The 11,356-nt window shown below is 45.2% G+C and overlaps 1 non-coding gene across 1 annotated transcript; it reads left to right on the top strand.

Annotated features, from left to right (window-relative positions):
• The first annotated feature begins 1,395 nt into the window (after nucleotides 1-1,395).
• On the top strand, nucleotides 1,396-1,533 carry LOC119936869. The gene has a single exon (XR_005453866.1). It is a non-coding gene; the product is annotated as a small nucleolar RNA SNORA7 (small nucleolar RNA).
• The last annotated feature ends 9,823 nt before the right edge of the window (nucleotides 1,534-11,356 follow it).

Raw genomic sequence — 11,356 nt, 5'->3', positions numbered from 1 at the left:
TTTATTGGCGGTATTGGAAACCACCAGAATGAATGAACTCCCCAAAGAGTGACTGTAGAAGAGAAGCCAATTTGCCTCTATTGCAGTACTTTCCAAGAGCTTAGTGCAGTGTTCTGCACACAGTAAATGCTCAATAAATACAATTGAATGAATGAATGAATGAATGAATGAAAGTAGAGATTTAAAAAAAATTAAAATTTTTATGGTATTTGTTAAGCGCTTGTTATGTGCTGGACGCTATACTAAACAATGGTGTAGGTTCCAGCTAATCAGGTTGGGTACAGTCCATGTCTCACATGGGACTCAGCCTTATCCCTGTTTTACAGGTGGGGTAATTGAGGAACAGAGAAGTGAAGTGACAGCTTTGGGGACACCCACAGATACGGAGTAGGAGGCAGGGGAACTACTGGTCAAAGAGGCCGAAAAGGATTCACCAGCAAGGTAAGAGGAAACCTTTGTTGGAAAAACCAAGGAGTAGGGAGTGGTCCACAGGGTCCATAGCAGCTGAGAGGTCCAGGAAGAACAGGCAAGAGTAGAGGCCGTTACTTTCGTTCATTTAGTTGAATTTATTGAGCGCTTACTGTGTGCAGAGCACTCTACTGAGCTCTTGGAAAGTACAATTTGGCAACAGGTAGAGATAATCCCCACCCAAGGCAGGGGTGGGGAGGAACCAGGCCAGAGTCTCCGAGTCACTTTGGTTCTGAGACAAGAGAAGCGATTGGCTGCCACCCTCTGACTCACAGTCTTCTAGACTGTGAGCCCACTGTTGGGTAGGGACCGTCTCTATATGTTGACAGCTTGTACTTCCCAAGCACTTAGTACAGTGCTCTGCACACAGTAAGTGCTCAATAAATATGATTGATTGGTTGATTGATTGACCCACAACTCCATTTTACCTGACAATTGTGTGGCTTAGTGGAAAGAGCCCAGGCTTGGGAGTCAGAGGTCATGGGTTCTAATCCCAGCTCCACCGCTTGTCAGCTGTGTGGTTTTGGGCAAGTCACTTCACTTCACTGTGCCTCGTTAACCTCATCTGTAAAATGGGGATTAAGTCTGTGAGCCCCACAACCTGATCACCTTGTAACATCCCCAGCGCTTAGAACAGTGCTTTGCACAGAGTAAGAACTTAACAAATGCCATCCTTATTTTCCCCCCTCTAGACTGTGAGCCTGTAGTTGGGTAGGGACAGTCTCTATATGTTGCTGACTTGTACTTCCCAAGCGCTTAGTCCAGTGCTCTGCACACAGTAAGCACTCAATAAATACGATTGAATTTGAGCATCCTTCCAGTACAGGGGCCTCTGGGAAGGGCCCCATGCAACACCGGAGTCTTTGTGTATGAGCAGGGAATGTGTCTATCTACTCTGTGGTATTATACTCTCACAAGCTCTTAGTTCCCCTCTCAGGATGGCACCTGGAGAGTTTCCAGAACTCTACCAGTCTCAGCTATGGAAGGGAGAGTCAAGCAGAGGCCTACCCATTCCATTCCTAGCTTGGGCCATGGCTAGTGAGTGGCAGGCAATCTGCTACAAGTCAAAACTCACCCATGCTGGGGCAGCAGAAGGATGGGAGAGAGTAGAGGGTGGAGACTTAAGTTTACTGCATGGAAGAAGGCAACAGTATACCAATTCCATATTTTTACCAAGAAAAGTCTATGGAAACATTACTAGAGCAATTGCAGATGGAGGTGGGGCGTTCTGGGAGAGATGCGTCCATGGAGTTGCTATGGGCTGGAGACAACTCGACAGCTAACAAGACTGTGAGCCCATTGTTGGGTAGGGACCGTCTCTATATGGTGCCGATTTGTACTTCCCAAGTGCTTAGTACAGTGCTCTGCACACAGTAAGCGTTCAATAAATGCCATTGAATGAATGAATGAAGACAAGCTCTTAGAACAGAGCCCTGCACGCAGTAAATGCTCAATAAATACCACTGGCAGATTGATTGATTGAATAATGGCAGGGAAAAAGTTGCCTCATTCTTATGGTGGTTTTCAGGTTAAAAGGACCCAATAATAGCATTTCTTATATTAATTATCCTATAGATATTTTTTGAAGTAAGAGACTTGATGGGATGGGATGCGTTTTTACTGCAGCCACTTATTGCCACTACTTTACTGTTAGAAGGGGAGAATTAAAGCAGTTTTGTGGATTTGTTGGTGTCCAATGTACCGCAACCACAGGGTTATGGTAAAATTATCTGGCTAGCTAAGCACGCTTAAGGTTGAGAGGGTTTTAAAATCACTTTATGACAGCGCAGTAGGAAATCCAGAGATACAGGACCTTTTCGAAGACCCAAATCCTGAAATCTGCCTTATCTTTGCTCACAGTCAAGCAACAACATTCAACCGATTAAGCAATTATATTTATTGAGCACTTACTGCAGAGCACTGTACTAAGCATCTGGGAGAATGCAATATAACAGAATTGGAAGACATGTTCCCTGCCTGCAATGAGTTTGCAGTCGGGAGCGGGGAGACAGACACTAATAAAAATAAATAAATTACAAGTATAGTATACATAAGTGCTGTGGGACTGAGGGAGGGTCGAATAGAGGATACAAATCCAAGTGAAGGAAGTGCAAATCCAACATTCTAGGAAGCCATTTAAAAACTGCAGGTGGCAACATGCATAAATAATAAATGCCATTAAAAAAAAAAACATTTCCCTGTGGAAGTGTATTGCAGTGCTCAAAGATTTAGAAGAAGATGTAAACAGACCATCAGTTTTGTGAAGTTGCTTTACAGGAGGATTCAATCATATTTATTGAGCGCTTACTATGTGCAGAGCAGTGTACTAAGCTCTTGGGAAGTACAAGTCGGCAACATATAGAGAAGCAGCGTGGCTCAGTGGAAAGAGCCCGGGCTTTGGAGTCAGAGGTCATGGGTTCAAATCCCAGCTCTGCCACTTGTCAGCTGTGTGACTTCAGGCAAGTCACTTAACTTCTCTGTGCCTCAGTTACCTCATCTGTAAAATGGGGATTGACTGTGAGCCCCACGTGGGACAACCTTGTTAACCTCTCCAGCACTTAGAATAGTGCTTTGCACATAGTAAGTGCTTAATAAATGCCATTATTATTATTATTATTATTATTATTGGATGGATTCGTCGATGAGGCTGCAGTAACAAGCAGTGTTAAAAACTGTTATGACTTCATTCTATTTTGAGTCCTGGACTGGTTGCTTCGGAAACTTTGTGGTACTTGGGGATTTCTCAGAAGATGTAAGTTCGAGGGGGTTTATGTGCTCTTGGATAAAACCGGACCACAGTGTTCCTAGGCCTTTCGAATGCTGTTATAGCCACGTTTTACTATATTTCATTGTTCATAATATTTTTTTAAAACTAAGGTTTTTCCATTGTTTTTCCATGGAGGACTTTGGCGATTTGACATTCTATATGAGAATGATGTTTCTGCATTTGTTTCAAGTCAGCTTTTTTTTGACTATGCCTCATTTTGTCAAATTAAATTTGAGGGGGATGGAGAGAATTATTGCGCTGGAATTAAATTCATTTTGCCTTAAATTTAGAGTTCTTTTTAATCATCCATACAGAGCACTTGTAATTATTTGTATTTCCCATCCATCTTTTATTAATATAGAATTTAATTTACCTTCATTAATCCCCACTCTCTCCTATGATAGCTTATCGTGGCAGGAGAGTTTGCGTACGCTGATGAAGCTTAGAGCTGTGTCATATAGGGCTACCCATAATGGAAAAGTTTAAGCTGAAGTGTCAGACAAAGTGGAATCACTCGTGCTGGGCAGCAACGGCCTGGGAAAGGGTCAAAGGCCGATGATCAAGTGATCAAAACATTCATCAAAGATGGAGATAACGGCAGAGACTCAAGTTTTTACTGCATGGAAGAAGGTGATGGTAAATCACTTCCATATCTCTTCCAAGAAAACCCTATGGCTACAGATACCAGAATGACATTATGACAGAAAATGGGTTGTTCTGAAGAGGGTCCATGGAGTCGCTATGGATCGGAAACGACTCGATGGTTTGTAGAATTCCCACTAGTCTATGGTGCTAGCTGAATATAGGGCACAGGCCTGGGAATCAGAAGGCCCTGGGTTCTAATTCTAGCTCCGCCTCAAGTCCGTTGTGTGACCTTGGGAGAGTCACTTTGCTTCTCTGGGCCTCAGTTCCCTCATCTTTAAAATGGGGATTAAGAGTGTGAGCCCCACGTGGGACAGGGACTGTGTCCAACTCTATTTATTTCACTTGTACGTATTTACTATCCTATTTATTTTATTTTGTTAATTTATTTTGTTGTCTTTCTCACCCTTCTAGACTGTGAGCCCGCTGTTGGGTAGGGACTGTCTCTATATGTTGCCAACTTGTACTTCCCAAGCGATTAGTACAGTGCTCTGCAATCAATCATATTTATTGAGCGCTGACTGTGTGCAGAGCACTGTATTAAGTGCTTGAATAATGATAGCATTTATTAAGCGCTTACTATGTGCAAAGCACTGTTCTAAGCGCTGGGGAGGTTACAAGGTGATCACGTTGTCCCACGGGGGGCTCACAGTCTTTATCCCCATTTTACAGTTGAGGGAACTGAGGCACAGAGAAGTTAAGTGACTTGCCCAAAGTCACACAGCTGACAAGTGGCAGAGCCGGGATTTGAACCCATGACCTCTGACTCCAAAGCCCGTGCTTTTTCCACGGAGCCACGCTGCTTCTTCAAGTGCTCAATAAATACGATTGAATGAATGAATGAATGAATGATTACCTTGTATCTACCCCGGAGCTTAAAACAGTGCTTGACACACAGGAAGCACTTAATAAGTACTCTCCTTTTCCCCATTCCCCCCCACCACCCGCCCTACCTCCTTCCCCTCCCCACAGCACCCATATATATGTTTGTACAGATTTATTACTCTATTTTACTTGTACATATTTACTGTTCTATTTATTTTGTTAATGATGTGCATTTTGCTTTAATTCTATTTGTTCTGATGACTTGACACCTGTCCACATGTTTGGTTTTGCTGTCCATCTCCCCCTTCTAGACCGTGAGCCCGTTGTTGGGTAGGGACCACCTCTATATGTTGCCGACTTGTACTTCCCAAGCACTTAGTACCGTGCTCTGCACACAGTAAGTGCTCAGTAAATACGATTGAATGAATGCATGAAAGTACCATGATAATAGTAATAATTATTATGATTATCCCTAGAAAATCTGGCCACCTAGGATGGGCCCCTAAGGAACACCTCTGGCTGAGGGGAATGTGGAAGGTTGATGTAAATGTGAGGGCTCTATCATCATCACCACCCAGCCACAAAGGATTTACTTGTGCATACCAAGTATGGACTACCAAGCCCCAGCATCCCACAGGAACAATAGCATATGCACACTGTACTGGGCATGCGCGGCCACCCCCTTCTCCCCCTCCCCAACACACACACACACACACACACACACACACACACACACACACACACACACACACGCACACCGCACACACCCCCACCCCGGGAACTGAGGCTGGAGTAGAGTGGGATTTTAGCCCGGATACAGATTAGCCATCGCTCTTGAGGCCAGGCCCAGGCCTGTGGATTTAAGCACATGATGGGTACAGAAATGGTGTACAGAAACGCTCTGCACATGTCACTCCCCTCCTCAAAAATCTCCAGTGATTGCCTATCAACCTTCGCATGAAGCAAAAACTCCTATCAGCTTCAAAGCTGTCCATCCCCTCGCCCCCTCCTACCTCCCCTCCCTTCTCCTTCTCCAGCCCAGCCCGCACCCTCCGCTCCTCTGCCACCGCTAACCTCCTCACTGGGCCTCGTTCTCGCCTGTCCCACCGTCGACCCCCGGCCCACGTCCTACCTCTAGCCTGGAATGCCCTCCCTCCACACATCCACCAAACTAGCTCTCTTCCTCCCTTCAAAGTCCTACTGAGAGCTCACCTCCTCCAGGAGACCTTCCCAGACTGTCACCCCCCTTTACCTCTGTTCCTTCTCCCCTCCCCATCGCCCCCACTCCCTCCCTCTGCCCTACCCCCTTCCCCTCCCCACAGCAGTTGTATATAATTGTACATATTTATTTTATTAATGATGTATATATAGCTATAATTCTTTTTATTCTGATGGTATTGACACCTGTCTACTTCATCATCATCACCATCAATCGTATTTATTGAGCGCTTACTGTGTGCAGAGCACTGTACTAAGCGCTTGGGAAGTACAAGTTGGCAACATATAGAGACAGTCCCTACCCAACAGTGGGCTCACAGTCTAAAAGGGGGAGACAGAGAACAAAACCAAACATACTAACAAAATGAAATAAATAGAATAGATATGTACAAGTAAAATAAATAAATAAATAGAGTAACAACTATGTACAAACATATATACATGTATACAGGTGCTGTGGGGAAGGAAAGGAGGTAAGATGGCGGGGTGGAGAGGGGGAGGAGGGGGAGAGGAAGGAAGGGGCTCAGTCTGGGAAGGCCTCCTGGAGTAGGTGAGCTCTCAGTAAGGCCAAAACTACAAACAAACAACTTGTTTGTACAACTACTTCTTTCGTTTTGTTGTCTGTCTCCCCCTTTTAGAATGTGAGCCCATTGTTGGGTAGGGACCGTCTCTATATGTCTCCAACTTGCAATTCCCAAGGACTTAGTCCAGTGCTCTGCATACAGTAAGCGTTCAATAAATATGATTGAATAAATGAACGATGGGTCCAACCACTGGGGAGAAGTGAAAGGGAGAATTCCAGGATCCTTTGTTCTGGCAAATTCCATGGACTCCTGCTCTCCAAGGAAGATCAGAATTAATGATGATTGGGATGTGACCATCGACAGAGCCACCTTTGGCTGCCCACCTTTTGGAGACCTTTCGGCAAGACGGAGTCCACGAATGGTCAGATGCTTGGGAAACTTCTGAGGGAGCAATCTTGGCTTCCTCCACAGGTAGAGAAGGAGCAGAGAGGATGAACCAGGCCTCATATAGTGCTTAGAACAGTGCTTTGCACATAGTAAGGGCTTAATAAATGCCATCATTATTATATAGAGGAACCAGAGACTCTCTCCCTCTCCTCCTCCTGGCCTGGGGAAGAGGGCTGGAGAGGCCCATCCCAAGAATGTCAGTGAGGAAGAAGTGGATCAAGTCTGGCTCCATCCTTTAGACAAGGGACTAGGCTAATAATAATAATAATAATGATAATAATAATAATGGTATTGGTATTTGTTAAGCGCTTACTATGTGCCAGGCACTGTACTAAGTGCTGGGGTGGATGCACGCTAATCAGGCTGGGGTAGAGCAGGATGACCAGGGACTCATAAAGTGGTCGGGATTCATCAGGACAGGCCGTTGGGATTGTACACTGTCACTGAGAATCAAACCAGTCAGCGCATGTTTTCGATTGATCAACCGATCAATCAGTGGTATTTAATGAGCACTTACCATGTGCAGGGCACTGTACTAAGTGCTTGGGAGAGAACAGTACAACAGAATCAGTGGAGGTTTCCTGCCCATACTGGGACCCATCGTTCATTTATTCAATCATATTTATTGAGCGCTTACTGTATGCAGACCACTGGACTAAGTGCATGGGAAGTACAAATCGGCAACATATAAAGACGGTCCCTACAACAATGGGCTCACATTCTAAAAGGGGGATACAGACAACAAAACAAAACAAGTAGACAGGTGTCAATACCATCAAAATAAAAAGAATTATAGCTATATATACATCATTAATAGGTTTACAGTCTATTTATTCTGATGACTTGACACCTGTCCACATGTTTTGTTTTGTTGTCTGTCTCCCTCTTCTAGCTGTGAGCCCGTTGCTGAGTAGGGACCGTCTCTATATGTTGCCAACTTGTACTTCCCAAGAGCTTAGTACAGTGCTCTGCACACACTAAGCGCTCAATAAATACGATTGAATGAATGGAGAAGGGGACGGACCTTAATATGAATAAATCATTTATAATATATGATTTAAAGATATGTACGTAAGTTCTGTGGGGTTGGAGATTGGGTGAATAGCAAATGTCCAAAGGTCACAGATCCAAGTGTATAGACGACTCAGAAGGGAGAGTGAGGTGGGGTAAAAAGAGAAGCAGCTTGGCTCAGTGGAAAGAGCCAGGGCTTGGGAGTCAGAGGTCATGGGTTCTAATCCCGGCTTCGCCACTTGTCTGCTGTGTGACTTTGGCCAAGTCACTTCACTTCCCTGGGCCTCAGTTACCTCAACTGTAAAATGGGGATTAAGACTGTGAGCCCCCCGAGGGACAACCTGATCACCCTGTAACCGCCCCAGCGCTTAGAACAGTGCTTTGCACATAGTAAGTGCTTAATAAATGCCATTATTATTATTATTATTTAAAATGGGGCTTAAGACTGTGAGCCCCCCGAGGGAAAACCTGATCACCTTGTAACCCCCCCCGCAGTGCTTAGAACAGTGCTTGGCACATAGTAGGCGCTTAACAAAAGCCATCATTATTATAAAGGGCTCAATTGGGGAAGGCCTCCTGGAGGAGATAATAATAATAATTATGGTATTTGTTAAGCTACTATTATGTGCCAGGCACTATCCTAAGCGCTGGGATGGATATAAGCAAATCAGGTTGGACACAGTCCCTGTCTGACATGGGGCTCACAGTCTCAATCCCCATTTTACAGATGAAAGAACTGAGGCACAGGGAACTGAAGTGACTTGCCCAAGGCCACACAACACACACAGAGTCACTCAGCCCCCCATTGGAGAGATCCAGGGCACGTTTAGCAGCGTTTTTGTTCCATGTAGGTGGCCCGCGGGGCACAGGGCATGCCAGGAGCAGAGCCCCGGGGTGGCAGGCATCGAGAGGATGCTGGCAGAGAGATTCAGTCCCTGCGCTTGAGCAGTTTACAGTCTTACGCTGCCATCCACCCCTCAGCAGGATACTCCATGAAGCAGTCTGACCTAATGGATAGAGCCCAATCAATCAATCAATCAATCAATCATCATCATCATCATCAATCGTATTTATTGAGCACTTACTGTGTGCAGAGCACTGTACTAAGCGCTTGGGAAGTACAAGTTGGCAACATATAGAGACAGTCCCTACCCAACAGTGGGCTCACAGTCTAGAAGGGGGGGGGGGGGCCTGGGTTCTAATCCTGGCTGCGCCACTTTCATTCATTCATTCAATCGTATTTATTGAGCGCTTACTGTGTGCAGAGCACTGTACTAAGTGCTTGGGAAGTACAAGTTGGCAGCATACAGAGATGGTCCTTACCCAACAGAGGGCTCACAGTCTAGAAGGAGGAGACAAAGAATAAAACAAAACATATTAACAAAATAAAATAAGTAGAATAGATATGTACAAGTAAAATAATTAAATAAATAGGGTAATAAATATACATATATACAGGTGCTGTGGGGAAGGGAAGGAGGTAAGGTGGGGGGGATGGAGAGGGGGAGGATGGGGAGAGGAAGGAGGGGGCTCAGTGTGGGAAGGCCTCCTGGAGGAGGTGAGCTCTCAGTAGGGCTTTGAAGGGAGGAAGAGAGCTAGCTTGGTGGATGTGTGGAGGGAGGGCATTCCAGGCCAGGGGAAGGATGTGGGCTGGGGGTCGACAGCGGGACAGGGGAGAACGAGGCCCGGTGAGGAGACTGGCGGCAGAAGAGCGGAGGGTTTGGGCTGGGCTGTAGAAGGAGAGAAGGGAGATGAGGTAGGAAGGGGCGCGGGGATGGACAGCCTTGAAGCCGAGGGTGAGGAGTTCCTGCCTGATGCGAAGGTTGATTGGTAGCCACTGGAGATTTTTGTCTGCTGTATGACCTCGGGCAAGTCATTTCACTTCTCTGCGCCTCAGTTACCTCATCTGTAAAATGGGGATCAAGACTGAGCCCCATGTGGGACGGGGACTATGTCCAGTCTGATTAGCTTGTATCTACCCCCGTGTTCAGAACGGTGCTTGACACATGGTAAGTGTTTAACAATTACCATTATCATTATTATTATTCTCATTCGCCTTGAAGCCAGGGTTTTTGCATTACTCAGTTTATAATTATTCTCAATTGACAAGGTGGTAAAACGTTTCCCCTCCGTTTTTCAGATCTAAGTCTTTCCTATTTTAACCTTGGTTATGATCTTAGCATCTCTTCGCACAAAACATCATTATCTTCCCAGTATTTTTTTTATATTACTCGTTAAGTGCTTACTATGTGTCAACCACTGTTCAAAGCCCTAGGGTAGGTATAAATTAACTAGGTCAAACACAATCCCTACCCCAAGTGGGGCTCACAATCTATGAAGGAGGGAGAACATGTATTTAATCCCCATTTTACAGCTGAGAAAACTGAAGCACTGAGAAATTAAATGACTTGCCCAAGGTCACACAGAAAGCAACTGGAAGAGCTGGGGTTAGAACCCAGGTCCTCTGGCTCCCAGGGCCAGGCTCTTTCATGGCTCAGTGGAAAGAGCCCCGGGCTTAGGAGTCAGAGGTCATGGGTTCAAATTCCGGCTCCGCCGCTTGTCAGCTGTGTGACTTTGGGCAAGTCACTTAACTTCTCTATGCCTCAGTTACCTCATCTGTAAAATGGGGATTCAGGTTGTGAGTGAGAGCTCACCTCCTCCAGGAGGCCTTCCCAGACTGAGGCCCCTCCTTCCTCTCCCCCTCGTCCCCCCTCCATCCCCCCGTCTTACCTCCTTCCCTTCCCCACAGCACCTGTATATATGTATATATGTTTGTACATATTTATTACTCTATTTATTTATTTATTTTACTTGTACATATCTATTCTATTTATTTTATTTTGTTAATATGTTTGGTTTTGTTCTCCGTCTCCCCCTTCTAGACTGTGAGCCCACTGTTGGGTAGGGACTGTCTCCATATGTTGCCAACTTGTACTTCCCAAGTGCTTAGTACAGTGCTCTGCACACAGTAAGCGCTCAATAAATACGATTGATTGATTGATTGACAACCTAATCACCTTGTATCCTCCCCAGTGCTTAGAACAGTGCTTTACACATAGTAAGCACTTAACAAATACCAAAATTATTATTATTATTATCCTTCAGTTGGCAAACTGGGTGGATGTCTGCCTTCTCTCACAGCTTTTGTTTCTGTTTTCTCTCATCCTACCTCTCCTAAATACCCTCAGCTTCACTGTTTCCATTCCAAATTTTTTGAAAGCCAAGTCTGGCTTTCCTCCCAAATAATGCCCCAGTTGACAGTGGAGTGGTTTGGCATTTAATGGTGCCAAACAGAGCTTCAGTCTGAAAGAGCTTCCGTCCTGAATATTTTGCTTTCGCAAACACTCTCCATTATTTTGACCCCATTTTCTGCTAACCCATTTGACTTGAGGGCAACCCAGGCTGCAAATGTCATGTTGGAAAGCAATATTCCAATGCAAATATTCTACTCTAT

This window comes from Tachyglossus aculeatus, chromosome 1 (assembly GCF_015852505.1).
Source record: "Tachyglossus aculeatus isolate mTacAcu1 chromosome 1, mTacAcu1.pri, whole genome shotgun sequence".
Classification (NCBI taxonomy): Eukaryota; Metazoa; Chordata; class Mammalia; order Monotremata; family Tachyglossidae; genus Tachyglossus; species Tachyglossus aculeatus.
The sequence above is the reverse complement of the archived record's forward strand: the minus strand, read 5'-3'. Positions and strand labels throughout refer to the sequence as shown.